A 15,708-nucleotide genomic window follows, 5' to 3' on the forward strand; every position below is an offset into this window, starting at 1 on the left:
GATTCTCTATACGAATGATGCACGACATAAGATTATTGTGTGGACTGTGGAATACTGAAAATCACATCGCTCAACCTAAAAACCAGCAGTTAGAAAAACAAAAACTTCCTATAGTGTTTCTAAAATGCTGCACATAACAGAAATATATGTCAATGTTCACTATGAATCCTATAGAGGGCGCACATCCTCACTTTCTTGTTTTAATATAGTGACATAAATTTTAAAACCAATAGATGGCGCTGCGTTACCATGAGTTGGAGTTGTGCACAGTGCCATCTATTGGCTTTTATATTTTCTGTCACTATATTTAGACTAGAAAGTGGCGTTTTGTGCGCCCTCTATTGGATTTTAAATTAGTGCACTTAATTACGCCGTGCTAGGGCAATTATTTTGTACATACTAACTACTGCTTTTCCAGGGTGAACTATGCAACTTTTATTATTTCACACAATCATCTTAAGTGGCCTAGTGTTCAATTAAACATTAGCTGGGGAGTTGTACAGCGCCATGTATTGTATTTTTTTTTTTTTACTTTTTTATGGCCTTATATAAAAGTTCTCGTGAAGTTATAAAAGCAGAGCGCCCTCTATTGCTTTTACAACAGTACTGCTTCAACAAAACGCTACAGTGGTAAACAGCGCCGTCTATCGGTTTTAGCCTTTTATTTTCTATCACTGTATTCAAGGTGAAGTTATATAAAATTCGCCCTCTGTTGGAGTTACAGAAAGCATTGCCTGTATGTTATTGCCGTTATGTCTGTGTGTTGTGCTCAATTACTTTCCAACTGCTCGTTTTCCAGACAATGATCTTACTTCACTGTTTGAATGTCAGTCAGAGAACAAATTAATGTTATTGGATTCTGTCTGAAACACTAAGAAAAAGGATAATTTAGCCTAGAAAACCAGCTATTGCGTCGTACGGGACATTAACCAGGCAGTAAATGTTTTTGATGAATCTAGTAGAGGGCGCAATTTTACATAACATAAGATTGCTATATGAACATAATACACATAAAACCGATAGATGGCGCCACACCAGCTTATGGTTGAACCGCTAACATATATAAACAAACACCGAACGACTTGCAGGGGAAGTAAGATGGTGTGAAATTGTAAACATAACATAGGTCAACTTGGAAAACCAGCACTTCTAAACCCACTTATAATGTTCAGCACTAAACTATATGTCAACATTTACTATAAAACCCAATAGAGGACGCGCTGTACATAACTTCACCATAAATAGTGACAGAAAATGTAAAACCTATAGATGGCGCTATGCACCACTTCAGTGTTTGTATAAGAGTTTGAATTAATGATTATCATCATTCTGATTGGAGAGGTGCACAGCGCCATCTATTGGGTTTCTGCCACTAGATTTAACTATAAAAAGGTCACGTGATACTGCGCGCTCTATTGGATTTCTAATTGCTTTGTGATGCACTGAAATACAACGCGCTAGAGGAGCTTTTTGTGAGATTTTCCATTGTGAAGTGTTTCAGACAATTACCTCACGTCACGTAGATTTCAACCAACCATGAGCTGAAGAGGCGTACAGCGCCATCTATTGTTTTTTTTACTATATGCAATAGCCCTAAAGTCCTGTTGAAGTTATAAAAGCAGGGCACCCTCTATTGCTTTTACTTACCTGGCAGGGGAGATTGGGACTTTCTTGCCAGGTTCTTGCTCCTCGGTCTTTGGCTTAGACCATGTGTAGTAGGGTCCTAATCTGAGGTTAGTAATCATCCCTGCCGGTGGATTGGTTGCCATCGGTAGAGGGATGACAGAACACCAAGGAGAGGGGCAGAGAACCACATGGTTGATGCTATCGGTTGGTCGGGTAGCTGGTTTCAGTTTGACTTTCCGTTGCAGGAAACCTCAGACGGAACCCCGGAACGGAAAGCCAACGCTGATGTGAACAGGCCCTTACATGTCACTATTTTTTGTAAATCCCATAGAGGGCGCAATTTTTCTAGGACACTACTATAGTTTTAAATAGGGTGACAAAATGTAAAACCCAATAGGTGGCGCTGTTCGCCACTCTATCTCATGGTATGCGACCACTACTGCTGTAGAAGCAAAACTATTGCCTGGAACGCTAAAAATCACACAGTTCACCCTGAAAAGTTAGATAGAAAAATACTTTTACTCCAGTACAACACTTTTATTGTTTTTTTAAAGTGAAACACATAACAGAGAAGTTAGGCTCTGTTCACACTTGCGTTCGTTTTCAGTTTATATCAGAATCCGCAACGCATTGCCAGATACCATCAGTTTCTGTAGTGGTGATACTATTCTTCCTATTAAAGGGTAACTAAACTTTCAAAAAACGTCTGGACACGTCATAGTGAGATGTCAGAAGTTTTGATTGGTGGGGGTCCGAGCACTGAGACCCCAACCGATCGCTAAAATGAAGCTGCAGAAGCGCTCGGGTGAGCCACTTCGTTTCTGATAGTCTTTTCTCGGAGAGCCGAGCAGTTGGTGTACGGGCTCATATACTTTCTATGACAGAAGTTTTTTGAAAGTTTAGTTAGCATTGAAATCTGACAGGACTGCCGTCGGAGGCTCCAGACCTCTGTGAATATAGCCTTATAAATCCAATAGAGGGTGCAATTTTAAATAATGTTACGGTATAGCTTCAAAAAGAGTGACAGAAAATCTAAAACCAATAGATGGCGCTGTTGATTAACTCATGGCTGAACTAAGGCTCTGATCACAATGAAAACCAAGCATACTCAACACCATGCTGATTTTATTTTCCTGCAGTCACGGAATGGTATCCGAAACCCCATTCAAATGCATGCTACTGTATTTTTTTTGCAGGTTTTTAATCCAAAACAAATGCGCTGTGTGAACGTGTCCTAATACTAGTTATAAAAGGTCCTCAATACAGAACTGTTAATGGAGCTATTCCAATCCATATTCCTATACACAGTCTGCATTTATTAAGCAGTTTTCTCAATAGGTGGTCTGATATCCCCATAGTAGTCAATGAAGCTTATAATTACAGATCTGTTCGCTGCTGTATTCTCTCGTCCCCGCACTGATGGCATATACGGGCACTGCTTCACATTCACACGGTTTGGCACTATTAGCAGTATATGGCAGCAGAGTAAGCCCGCGGAGTGGAAGGGGCAGGTGTGTGCATGCAGGGGCGGTAGGCGTGGCGAGAAAGGCTATCTTAGCCATGTCACTTGTCATGAACAGGAGGTCCAGCAGGATACAGCGTGGCCTAAAAGAGGAAATATAATTATCATGTTTCCATTGTAAGGCACCTAAACAGTGGGCACTGCATGAACTTTCACATTGGCACAGCATGGCACCACATCCACAATAGAAACTAGCTTCTAGAATAGAATAGAATAGTTTTTTTTAACCAGGGATCCACAGAAGACCGTAAGAGCTGCCAATTTATCAGTAGAAGATGCCTGGCATGGAAGGGGTGCGGGGGCAATGCAGTTAACTAATCTTGGCCAGAATAAAGATTATAGTTCAGAATGGAATTAGGGGTTCCCTAGGATTGGCCATTTTTTTTTTCAGGTACTCCGCTATGACAGAGGTAGGCGACCTTAGCAAGGTTGAGATCTACTGCTGTTACTTGGGAGGGTCTTGAGATCTACTTGGTACCGAGTAGTGACTGGACCATATGGGGAAAGATGTGCAAGTTATCAGGGGCGTTTCTAGGGTCTTAGAAGACACGGTCACTGGACGGATATTACTTTTTTCAAATATATTCAGAGCTACAGAACATACAGGAGAGTCCAGCACTGATCAGACGCAGACACAGCTAAAATACACAATTACATCCAGTGGCCTCACAGGTGACGTCTTCTCTGATGTTGACACTCTCTTTCCTCATGTTCTACATCAGGCCCCGACTGCCATGACGCTTCTTCAAGCCACGACTTATCTCTGCATCTTAGGGTCTTCACCTTCTCATCACAAACTCCCCATCCTGGTGCCCTAACGGTGTCATCCTGTTGCTACCAATAATACTGTGCATGCTGTACTTCCCAGTGCACCCAAATACTGTACAGCAAAGATAATAGTGACATACAGATAGTCTAGCTGAAAATACTAGTACCACACAGATAGTGCCCCCTACAGTAATTATTGCCGCACAGTGCCTCCAAAAATAATTGTACCAAGCTGATTACCTGACAGTCATAATGTCCACGACCTGTCACAAAAAAAATAATCTTGGCAAGTAGATAGTGCCCCTCACAGTAATAGTGTTCAAGCGGGGCTTCCAAAAACAATTGTGTGAAGCAGAGTGCGCCTATTAGTAATATAGCTCCTCCACAGTGCCCCTATTAGTAATAGTGCCCCTCACAGTACCCACATTAGTAACCCCAAGTGCCCCATTAGTAAAAGTGTTCCCCCAAAGACAGTCCTATGTAACACCACAGATAAAACAGTGATAACTCTCTGATTAGATAATGTGGTAGATGTTGCCTGCAGTCCTATGTAACACCACAGATAAAACAGTGATAACTCTCTGATTAGATAATGTGGTAGATGTTGCCTGCAGTCCTATGTAACACCACAGATAACACAGTGATAACTATCTGAGTACAGATAGTAGTGTTACCTGCAGTCCTATGTAACATCACAGATATCACAGTGATAACTCTCAGAGTACAGATAATGTAGTACATGTAAGAGACAAACACATGCAGAGACACAGAGAGACACACACACTGTAACATATACACATACAAACACAGAGACACACACTGTATACACACTACACACACACAGACACTCACCATGTCTCCTTGCTGACAGGATAACAGTTCAGGACAGGCTGTGGGCGGAGCTTCCTCCTCTGCTTCTCAGCTGTTATTGTGTAACAGCAGAGCACACAGTAGAGGCAGAGCTCAGCTGCGGAGGGCGCAGCACGGGAGTGGACCAGTCCCCTGACCTGAGTCATCTGACAGGAGGTCAGGTGACAAGTAAGGTGACTGGACTGGTCCACTTCCCGGCCGCCACAGACCCCAGTCAGAACGCCGCTGCGTGACTTCCTAAAGCTGCTGCAGGTGTCCAACATATCAGCAGCGAGCAGCTGCTCTGTGGCGCGCCCCTTCCCTATTACCTAGTTGCGCCCGGGGCACATGCCCCACCTGCCCCCCCCTAGCTACGCCCCTGGTGCTGCCCCAGTGTCCCCATTAGCAATAGTACCCCCCTCAGCTCCCTAAATTCGTAAGTCATCCCCACAGTGCCCTCATTAATAATAGCACTTCTCCCACAGTGTCCCCATTACGAAGAGCGCTTTAGCCACTGTACCATCATTAGTAACAGCGCCCCCCGGAGTGCCCCATTAGTAATAGCGCCCCCTAGAGTACCCCTTATCAGTAACCACACCTTCCACAGTGCCCCTATTAGTAACGGTGCCCCAACAGGGAACCACACCCCTTAAAAGACGTCCCATGGTCTCAGGCGTAGACTCTATTACTCAGAATGTAGTGGTCTACATCTACACAATTCCCAAGGCACCTTGTAAGTAGTTTGCCATCATTCACAAGGGATGCTTTGGACATTTTGAGGAGGCTGGAGGGAAAAGAGGTGGAACCGTCAGCATTATTTAATAGTATGGATGTTGAGGTGCTTCACTGGTGGGGCATGGCAGCAGTTGATTTGTTCCTCAAATCAATAAGGTTGACTCTATTATACCCACAATGTCCTAAGGCCATGTTCACACATTGAGAATTTGATGAGAATCCAATGCAAGTAATAGTTTTTTTTTAACATGTTTCACATTGAAAAGCCGAGGATTAATTACAATGAATTACAATGAGGCTAATCTGGGTGTGGAACCAATGTGCCGCGGACTTTCTGAAAATTCATCGTAGGCAAATTTGACATATGTGAACATACCCCCTTAGTCTTCCAGTTCTGGAATACACATCAACTAGAACAGGCATACTATCAGTTTAGGGGTTACAGCTATGGCCATTTCTTGTGCCCTGATATAGGCCAATCTGCTCCTGGGCTGGTGGGAAGTGACAATTGTGTTTCCTGCGACTACACAGAATATAGCAATATATAACATTTTTAGTATCTGGAATGAGTCTACACACAAGTTTTCGTCACTTGTAGAGTCCCTTAATGTGTAGAACTCCATTGGAGAATAGAGACAGAATATGGCCACTGATGAAGCATGAGTACTTTTGAGTAATTTGGAGTACTGAAATTTGAGTAACTGGGACAGGGGAACTTGGACCTCGCTTTTAGAACACCAACAAATCCTACTCATAACGATGAGTGTGTACCGGTGTAAAATCCGCTTTATAGGGGGTTGATAGAAACATCCTCTTTCAGACCGTAGCTGCTGTGGCAATCAGCTGATCACTGTGGGTCCAGCTCCGAGAAACCCGGCAAATATTTCTGTCCCAGGAAATCCCGAGCGGGGGACCCCTCTCTCTGACATCTTATAGGGCAGACACAGTGGTCTTGGTCTCATTCGAAAAAGGGCTATTGCCCATCCCCATCTACCCATGAGCGGTGTTATCACATTGCTTTTAATCAGCATTTACCGCTTGTTGAATTTATTTTTATGATTGAGTTTTGTTTAAGGAATAACTGGAATAGAGAGGACGGAGGGCAGAACTTTCAGAACAAAACCCAGGAAAAGTGATAACTCAACATTGTATACCACTCCTCAGGTAAAGCACTTACCTTGATGCAGCAGAGGTAATTTGCGTAATCATTCAGGCCGTTGTCCCTTAACCACTTCCCGACATTTGACGTATCCATACACCAACGTCGGGTGTTTAGTCCAATTTATGCAACCAATGTTTAAGGTCCTGTATCTAGCTAATGCTACCTACAACATTAATTAATAGTCGGCAACAACTTATATGTGTAAGCGCTGCTCCCTGAAAGAGAGCGGTACTTATATCCTGTCAGACACTGCTGGGTTGAATCCCTGACAGCGTCCACTGAGTCAGCAAATCGATATACACAGGCTGTTTAGCCACTATATCACACCGTGACGACGGTGAGAACAGACAGCAAGCACCCAACTAATAGGGCACTTTACATAGTGCATTGCCATTTTCAAATAGACGAGTTGCATCGCTGCTGATCCTAATTGCGAGGATCAGCGGTGTATGCCATTCACACTGCTGCTGCTGACGGTCTCCCACATACTACGGTCATCATAAGAATCAGGGCACTTTTAGTAGTGCTCATTCACATAGGTTACTGTATCGCTGTTTAGCAACAAAAAATTTAAATTCCAGCACGACAATTACAACGTTGCTGACCCTAATAGTGAGGATCATAGGTGTATGCCATCTGCAAAGGTGGAACACACAGGCTATCTAGCCAAAATACCTCAATGTGCTGCTGCCTACGATTTCCCACGAACTAATGGTGAAAACGGACAGCAAGCACTTAAGAATTAGGGCACTTTTTGTAATGCTTATTCACACAGGCTACCGCATCGCTGTTCAGCAACTACAATTTAAAAACTTAAATCCCAGCACGATACCGTATCGTGCTTTTGTCTATTTTATCTGGTATCTATACCCAAAAAAACTTTAAAGAGGCTCTGTCACCAGATTTTGCAACCCCTATCTCCTATTGCAGCAGATGGGCGCTGCAATGTAGATTACAGTAACGTTTTTATTTTTAAAAAACGAGCATTTTTGGCCAAGTTATGACCATTTTTGTAATTATGCAAATGAGGCTTGCAAAAGTCCAAGTGGGCGTGTTTAAAAGTAAAAGTCCAAGTGGGCGTGTATTATGTGCGTACATCGGGGCGTTTTTAATACTTTTACTAGCTGGGCGTTCTGACGAGAAGTATCATCCACTTCTCTTCAGAACGCCCAGCTTCTGGCAGTGCAGACACAGCGTGTTCTCGAGAGATCACGCTGTGACGTCACTCACAGGTCCTGCATCGTGTCAGACGAGCGAGGACACATCGGCACCAGAGGCTACAGTTGATTCTGCAGCAGCATCAGCAGGTAAGTAGCTACATTGACTTACCTGCTAACGCCGAGGCTGCTGCAGAATCAACTGAAGCCTCTAGTGCCGATGTGTCAGACACGATGCAGGACCTATGAGTGACGTCACAGATCTGCACTGCCAGAAGCTGGGCGTTCTGAAGAGAAGTGGATGATACTTCTCATCAGAGCGCCCAGCTAGTAAAAGTAGTAAAAACACCCCGATGTACGCACATAATACACGCCCACTTGGACTTTTACTTTTAAACACACCCACTTGGACTTTTGCAAGCCTCATTTGCATAATTACAAAAATGGTCATAACTTGGCCAAAAATGCTCGTTTTTTAAAAATAAAAACGTTACTGTAATCTACATTGCAGCGCCGATCTGCTGCAATAGCAGATAGGGGCTGCAAAATCTGGTGACAGAGCCTCTTTAAGACACTGAAATAGTGTTTATTGATTAACAATTAATGCTGATACACTCAGTACATATAAGAGAACCTCAACAAACTGACACAATGTCTATTAACTAACAGTGAATGCTGATACACTCAGTACACTTAAGAGAACCTCAAGAAATTGATACAATGTTTATTAACTAACAATATTTCTTGATACACTCGGTGCACATAAGGCCTCATTCACACGGCAGGTTTTCCCGGCCGGGTGCCGGCCGTTCATAAATCGGCCGGCACCCAGCTGCATTAGGAATAATAGACCCCTAATGGGGCTATTCACACGACCGATTTTTTGACGGCCGGGAAAACCGGCCGTCACAAAATAGGACATGCTCTATCTTCGCCCGGGTACCCAGCCGCCCGGCTCCCATAGAAGTCTATGGGGCCGGGTATTACACGGCCATCACCGGAATGTGTTCCGAGTGATGGCCGGGTTTCCCGGCGCTTGCGCTCTATCTCCTCCTCCTCACAGCGCAGAGTGCATGTGAGGAGGAGGAGTTGATGCCATTCTGACGAATGGCATCGCTGTACACTGTGTTGCAGGGCCGGGGTGTACAGCGCTGGCTCCCTTCCCCTGCTTGTTAAAAGCACCCTGGCTCGGCGACACCTTCGATGGCGCCACTAGTAGCAGCAGCTGCTGCGGCTGCTACTACTGTAGCGACTCCACTATAGCAGAGCGGGGAGGTATCTCCCCGCTCTGCTATGTGCTAGCCGCACTTTAGCTCCTTGAAGGAGCGGAATCCCCGTGTTTTCGGGGATTCCGCTCCTGGACAGAGCGCTTGATGTCTCTGTCCATATCTGGGCAGTGACATCAGGGGAAACTCCTGAAGCGGAATCCCCGAACACATGGGGATTCCCCTTCAGGAGCTGCCGCTGATGTCACTGTCCGGATCTGCCCGGCCCGGCACGGATGCAAAACTTTATGCAAACCGGCCGGGCAAAATGGCCGATTTTACCGGCCGACACTCGGGCTCGGGAACGACCCGGTCGTGTGAATCCCGCCTAAGAGAATCTTAAGAAACTGATACAGTGTCCACTAACTAACAGCAAATGCTGATTTATTCAGTGCACACAATATAGCACACTTGGAATAGAGACTATTATACCACTGTTATCAAGTAGAGAATAAAGCACAATTCAAAATAATAAATTTATTAATTTCAGTAAAATAAAAGGTTTGACTATGTTTGTTGTATGACAATAGCATTTGATAGTTAACTATATAGTAGGCAAATTTTGCTCTCATAGTGCAGGATAAGGGGTCATCTGCACTGTAATCAATTCTGACCTACATTGGATAATTGTAAAAAAAAAAAAAATTATAATTTTTAAACCAATATGTTAATAAAGTTTATTATTTTTACTATTCTCAATTTCACATAGGAACCACAACTCTTTCCCTTTCTCCCTACCTCCTTAATAAAAGAAGTATGGAGCGGGGGGGGGGGGGATGGTTGCTATGGCTGCCCGGGGGCCTAATGAAGACCCGCAGGTCCGCCATCTTTGTACACCTATTAAGCCTTGCCTCCGGCAGGGCTTAATAGATGCCTGTCAGAATCACGATATACTGCAATACATTAGTATTGCAGTATATCGTGCAAGCGATCTAAGGATCGCTGGTTGAAGTCCCCTAGGGGGACTAATAAAAAAAACTAAAAATGTGTAAAAAAAATATATAAAATATTAAAAGCTCAAAAAAGCCTCCTTTTCCCCCTAGAGCATAGTAAAAAAATAAAAAAATAAACATAATTGGTATCGCTGCGTCTGTAAAAGTCTGAACTATTACAATATATCATTATTTAACCGCACGGTGAACGTTGTAAAAAAAAAAAAAATTGTAAACGCCAGAATCTCTATTTTTTGGTCACCTAATCTTCCACAAAAAATGAAATAAAAAGTGATCAAACCATCGAATGTACACTAAAATGGTATTATTAAAAACTACAGCTTATGCCGCAAAAAATAAGCCCTCATACCGCTTAAATCGACGGAAAACGAAAAAAGTTATGGTTTTCGGAATTTGGCGTCACAAAATAAATTCTTTTTTACACTTAGGTTTTTACTTGTAAAAGTAGTAAAATATAGAAAAAACAATACATATTTGGTATCGCCGTAGTCGTATTGACCCAGAGAATAAAGTTAACATGTTGTTTTAATTGCACAGTGAATTCCGTAAAAACGGCGTGCAAAAAAACATGGAGGAATCGCTGTTTTTTTAATTTTCTACCCCACTAATATTTTTTTCCCCGTTTCCTAGTACATTATATGGCAAAATCAATGGTTCTATGAAAAACTGCAACTCGTCCCGCAAAAATCAAGCCCTCATAGTACTAGATCGACGGAAAAATAAAGACGTTATGGCTTTAGGAAGGTGGGGAGGAAAAAACTAAAATTTAAATCTGAAAGTTGTTTACGACGGGAAGGGGTTAAACTGCTAGCTACCTTCCATAACATACTGCGTTTAAACTGACTATTTAGCCCATGGGCATTAATAAAGGAAATTTTAAGAGGCATTAAGCCTAAGAGATAAAAAATACTCAACATACGATCTAAGCCCCCATCATATACATTCAAGGAGAAAAAGAACCCGACATCTTGCGCTTAACATATATGAATTATATAATAAAACCGGATATCCCTGTGAAGTTAGACAATTAAACTCACACATAACAGAAATAAAAAAAAAAATCAAATACGAATAGAAAATTAAAAAAAAAAAAAAAGAGAAAAACAGAAACAAGAACAAACAGCAGAAACAATAAAGAAGAAAAAAAGTCCTGGCGCACCATCGCACCGGGGAGTAAAAATAAATAAATAATAATACCCCCAAGAAAATTAAAAAAAAAGAAAAAGAAAAGGAAAAATTTTCAATGCACTCCTGTGCTTATACAATATTCAAGTCACCATCAGACATGACATCCATAAACCTATTCAGGTAATACCCCCCAGATCGGATAACTGAGGACCATTCCTCCGTGATCCACGCAGGTGAAGAGGGCAAAGAACGATAGGATCAGGTAGCAGGGCCCATTAAGGGGATATTCCACTTTTTTACCAAGAGAAAACCTTCCATTGAGGAAACCACCGACAGGCCACCGTTTTTATTGATCAGGAGCTTAACTGGGACCCCCCATCTATATTTAATACGGGATTCCCGCAAGGCTTGTGTGAGAACAGAAAACTACCTCCTGGCCTGTAACGTTGCTGCCGAGAAGTCCGGGAAGAACACATTAGTGAATGGGGCTGGAAAACTATCCAGCATTCTGGCTGCCATCATGAAACATTCCTTAAAGGACGGGTGTCGCAACTTTTTTTTTTTTATATCAATTTGCTTTTAGTGTTTTATTAAAATAAATTGTATTTGTGTGTTTGTGTTTTACTTTTTTTTTTTTCTAACTTTTATTTCACTGTGGGGACTGCCATTTTTTTTCATCTCTGTATGTGTCGATTAACGACACATACAGATGGAATACGGCACATACATCCCCATAGAGAATGCGAACGGGAGCCGTTTGCATTCACTCTGGTGTACGCCGTCTGTGGAAGTCCAAATGGAAGGTCTTCGGCTGAGCGACATCCGGCGCCATTTTCTTGTGGACCGGAAGCCGCGGCCGGACAGTAAGATGACTACTTCCGGTCGCGGCTTCCGGACATGTGTTCAGAAGTGAGCGGTGGGAGCGGACGGACCAGAGGGAGCGGTGGCAGTAGCAGGTAAGTTATGTTTGTGTATGTTCGTGTTTTAGTGTGTGATTACCACTGTATGTAAACCTACTCTAGAGCGAGTGTGTCTTCTCAAATTTTGCAGCATAAATCAATGTGGTTGCTTTACCACATGCCAATGCTGCAATTTTGGGAATTGCTCCCTCTAGTGACCAGCACAGGGAAATGTTATAAATTAGAATCTAATTTATAATATTTCCTAACTTGTGAAAAAATAAAAAAAATTATAACAATGTCTAATCATGTATATACTAACTGTTTAACGAAAAAAAATAAAAATTATTCTAGCGACACATTCCCTTTAATAAGAAAAAAATGTACTCTCACTAAGACGTCCCTAGGGCATTATCCAGAGCCATTTTGGATTTGGGTATACGGTGGGCTCTGTCAAGAATCAAATCCATCTCCGTCAAAGTAGGAATCAAAGCTTTAAACACTTGTACAAGGTAGTTCGGAATCTCAGATAGTGTTATGCTCTCCGAAATCCCCCTCACTTTAATATTATTACGCCTAGATCTATCCTCTGCGTCGGCAACTTTCGATTTAAGCCAGAGGACTTCTTCTTCCAATGCAGTATGAGCGTCCACTAACTCATTATGGGCCGCAGGGAACTCTGACATCTTTCTTTCAACATGATCAGTTCTCACCTCAAGTGCATCAATATTAGTTTGGAGGGTTGTTGCTAGAACAGAGATACGTTGTGAGATATTGTTCTGCAACATAATCAACATAGATTTAAGAGAGTCTTCCGTGATCAGGGCTGAGGAGGACGGGAATCCCTCCAGAGTATCAAGACCCACAATCTCAGTATCACACAACCCCCATCTCGCAGAATCTGTAACTTCAATAGGTACATGAGTTATCTGTGATGGGGGACTTCTATCCACAATACCTGTACCTGTCCCCGTCTACATCTTAGAAGTAGAATGTTTCCCCAGGGGTGAAAGGGCAGGGGGTGATATAGAAACACCAGCTTCCGTGGGCCCACAGTTTTCCTTCTCCGCTTCACCATGGTCCCTAATACAGTGACCACAATACTGCTTATACTGCAGAGCAAAGAACCAAAGAGCCAAATATATATAGCAGGGGGTCTATCAAGCTATCAGTCAGTCTGTCAGAGTTATTTTGCAGGAAGTTAACCCAAAGTTTGAAACAAGAACAAAAATTCTGGTCGGAGGCGAAGACTAAGCCAATGGGCCACCTACAGCAGGAGGGACCGCTAGAAGCTTTGGAGGACACAGCCAGACGTCAGAGGCAAGCGCAACCACCAACCTTGGTTACAGAAGTCCCAAAATCCAGAAATCCCGGTAATCTCGACAGACCCAGCAGATGTCCACAGATGTTCAGAAGTCCGAGGTCCAGAAATCACAGAGCAGAGGCAAACGTACGGGCAGGTAGAACCGACAGCCATCCGGGACCCTCAGGATCCTGCAGAGGCCAAGTGCCAGGAGCCGTGAACCAGAAGTCCTTCAAGGATCACACTGGAGCCAGAGCCGGGGGAACGGGCCGTCGGGAAGCACTGTTGCTACTGCAGCAGTCGGGGGCTAGAAGAGAATAGAGTGCCGAAGCTTTACCGGAAGCAAGTGTAGATGCGAGCGGAGACAATCAGGCAATCATCGCCGGAGGTCAGGAGCCATTAAGAGCCACTAAAGCACAGGTAAGCAGGAGCTCTCAGTTCATGCGACCGTTCAGGTCGGCCATAGTGTTGCGACACTGTTTCCCCCCCCATCCCAGTCTTATCCCCCGCTACTACCCGCCTGCCCTGTTCTTTCTGCCTGGCCATACCTATCCGCCTGTCCAGTCCTATCCACCCAGCCCATATGATACTCCATCTCACTCTCTTCTTCTTGAGCTTCTTTACCTACTTCTCATTTTCCTCTTCCTTCCCCTATCCCAACCCCTTCCACACCAGGAACACAAACCCCAAATATAGGCAATTGCCATAATTATGTAAATACATATTTTATATCTTCATATTTTTTGTATATATGTTTGATATTTTTTGACAGCAAAAATTCTGCAGAACAATTATTGTATGTTGAATTCAGGTTTTGATGAATTTATTTTTATTTTTTTCAATAAACATTTTCTTAAAAAAAACAAAAAACTGCCTTATTGACATTTAGGGTATGTGCACACACACTAATTACGTCCGTAATTGACGGACGTATTTCGGCCGCAAGTACCGGACCGAACACAGTGCAGGGAGCCGGGCTCCTAGCATCATACTTATGTACGACGCTAGGAGTCCCTGCCTCGCTGCAGGACAACTGTCCCGTACTGAAAACATGATTGCGGCCAAAATACGTCCGTCAATTACGGACGTAATTCCCTCGTGTGCACATACCCTTACAATGAATGTATTTAATTTATTTTCTCTTCTACAATGATCGTGGATGCTCAATGCTGCTTTGGTCTTTGTCCACTCATTCAACTTGAGACTCCAGGATCGGTGCAGAAGAGACAATAATAAAACAAGGCCAAAGCCAATCATCCAAACCAAGAACAATATTGGTCTGCTTGTCTTCTGCGCTGAGGCAGGTCTTCCAAGTCACTGAAGTAGGCGGAGAACCAGCAAGGGAACTTCAGCAACATGGAAGATCTGCCTTAGCGCAGCGGACAAGCAGAAGAAGCATGAGGATCTGTGTGATACCTCCATACGGCCACCTTTTTATATTTTGTTGATGCTGAAGTCAGGCCCCCCACATCGCACAAGTGTGTAGAAAGTTCAGACAGTTGTACGATTTGGGTGGGCCACCTCAACACATTATACAAAAAGGCAAAAGGGGGTCACAAGGAAGAATCACATTCAGAGGCGTAGCTAGGGGTTTAGCACAGGGGGGCAAAACATATCTGAGTGGGCCCCCCCTAATGCATGTTTACAACTGAAGAGGTGCATTCTAATTATATAGCAGCCATCATCCCTGTATATAGCCCCCATCATCCCTGTATATAGCCCCCATCATCCCTGTATATAACCCCTATCATCTCTGTATATACCAGCCTGGCTTGTTCATACAGGTAAGATGGGGTTTATACACAGGGATGATGGCTGGACTACCCATAATTCCTGTATATAAACAACCATCATCCCTGTATATACCAGCCAGGCTACCCCTGCCATATAGGTTTGTACGGTGTAAAACTCCTGCTCCCAGCATGACCCGAACAATAATAAGGATATGCTTCGAGTTTCAATTTAAAAAAGAAAAAATATATAATCAAACCACCCATGATCTTGCTGCAGATCATACAGTGACTACAGTACTGATTAAAGGCAGAATAAAAATTTACATTAAGTGACTCACCGGTGACATCTTTTCAGATTCTAGTTGTACTTTTCCTCTTTTCTTCTCCATCCGGTCCAGACCTCTATGATGAATTTTCCTGGTCACGGCCCATTTCTACAGTTTGCCACTCAGATGTCTTCAGCGTCTCACTTTTCAAACGTTTCTGCACCTATAAACAAAGAGAAGATTCTCATGGTGCCACACACTATTCACCTAATTATAATAGCACCATACACTGTGTCCCACACACACAGTGCCCCATATAAAGCCCCCCCCTGTAGATCGCGA

The sequence above is a fragment of the Rhinoderma darwinii genome, chromosome 5 (genome assembly GCF_050947455.1).
Source record: "Rhinoderma darwinii isolate aRhiDar2 chromosome 5, aRhiDar2.hap1, whole genome shotgun sequence".
NCBI classification, from domain to species: domain Eukaryota; kingdom Metazoa; phylum Chordata; class Amphibia; order Anura; family Rhinodermatidae; genus Rhinoderma; species Rhinoderma darwinii.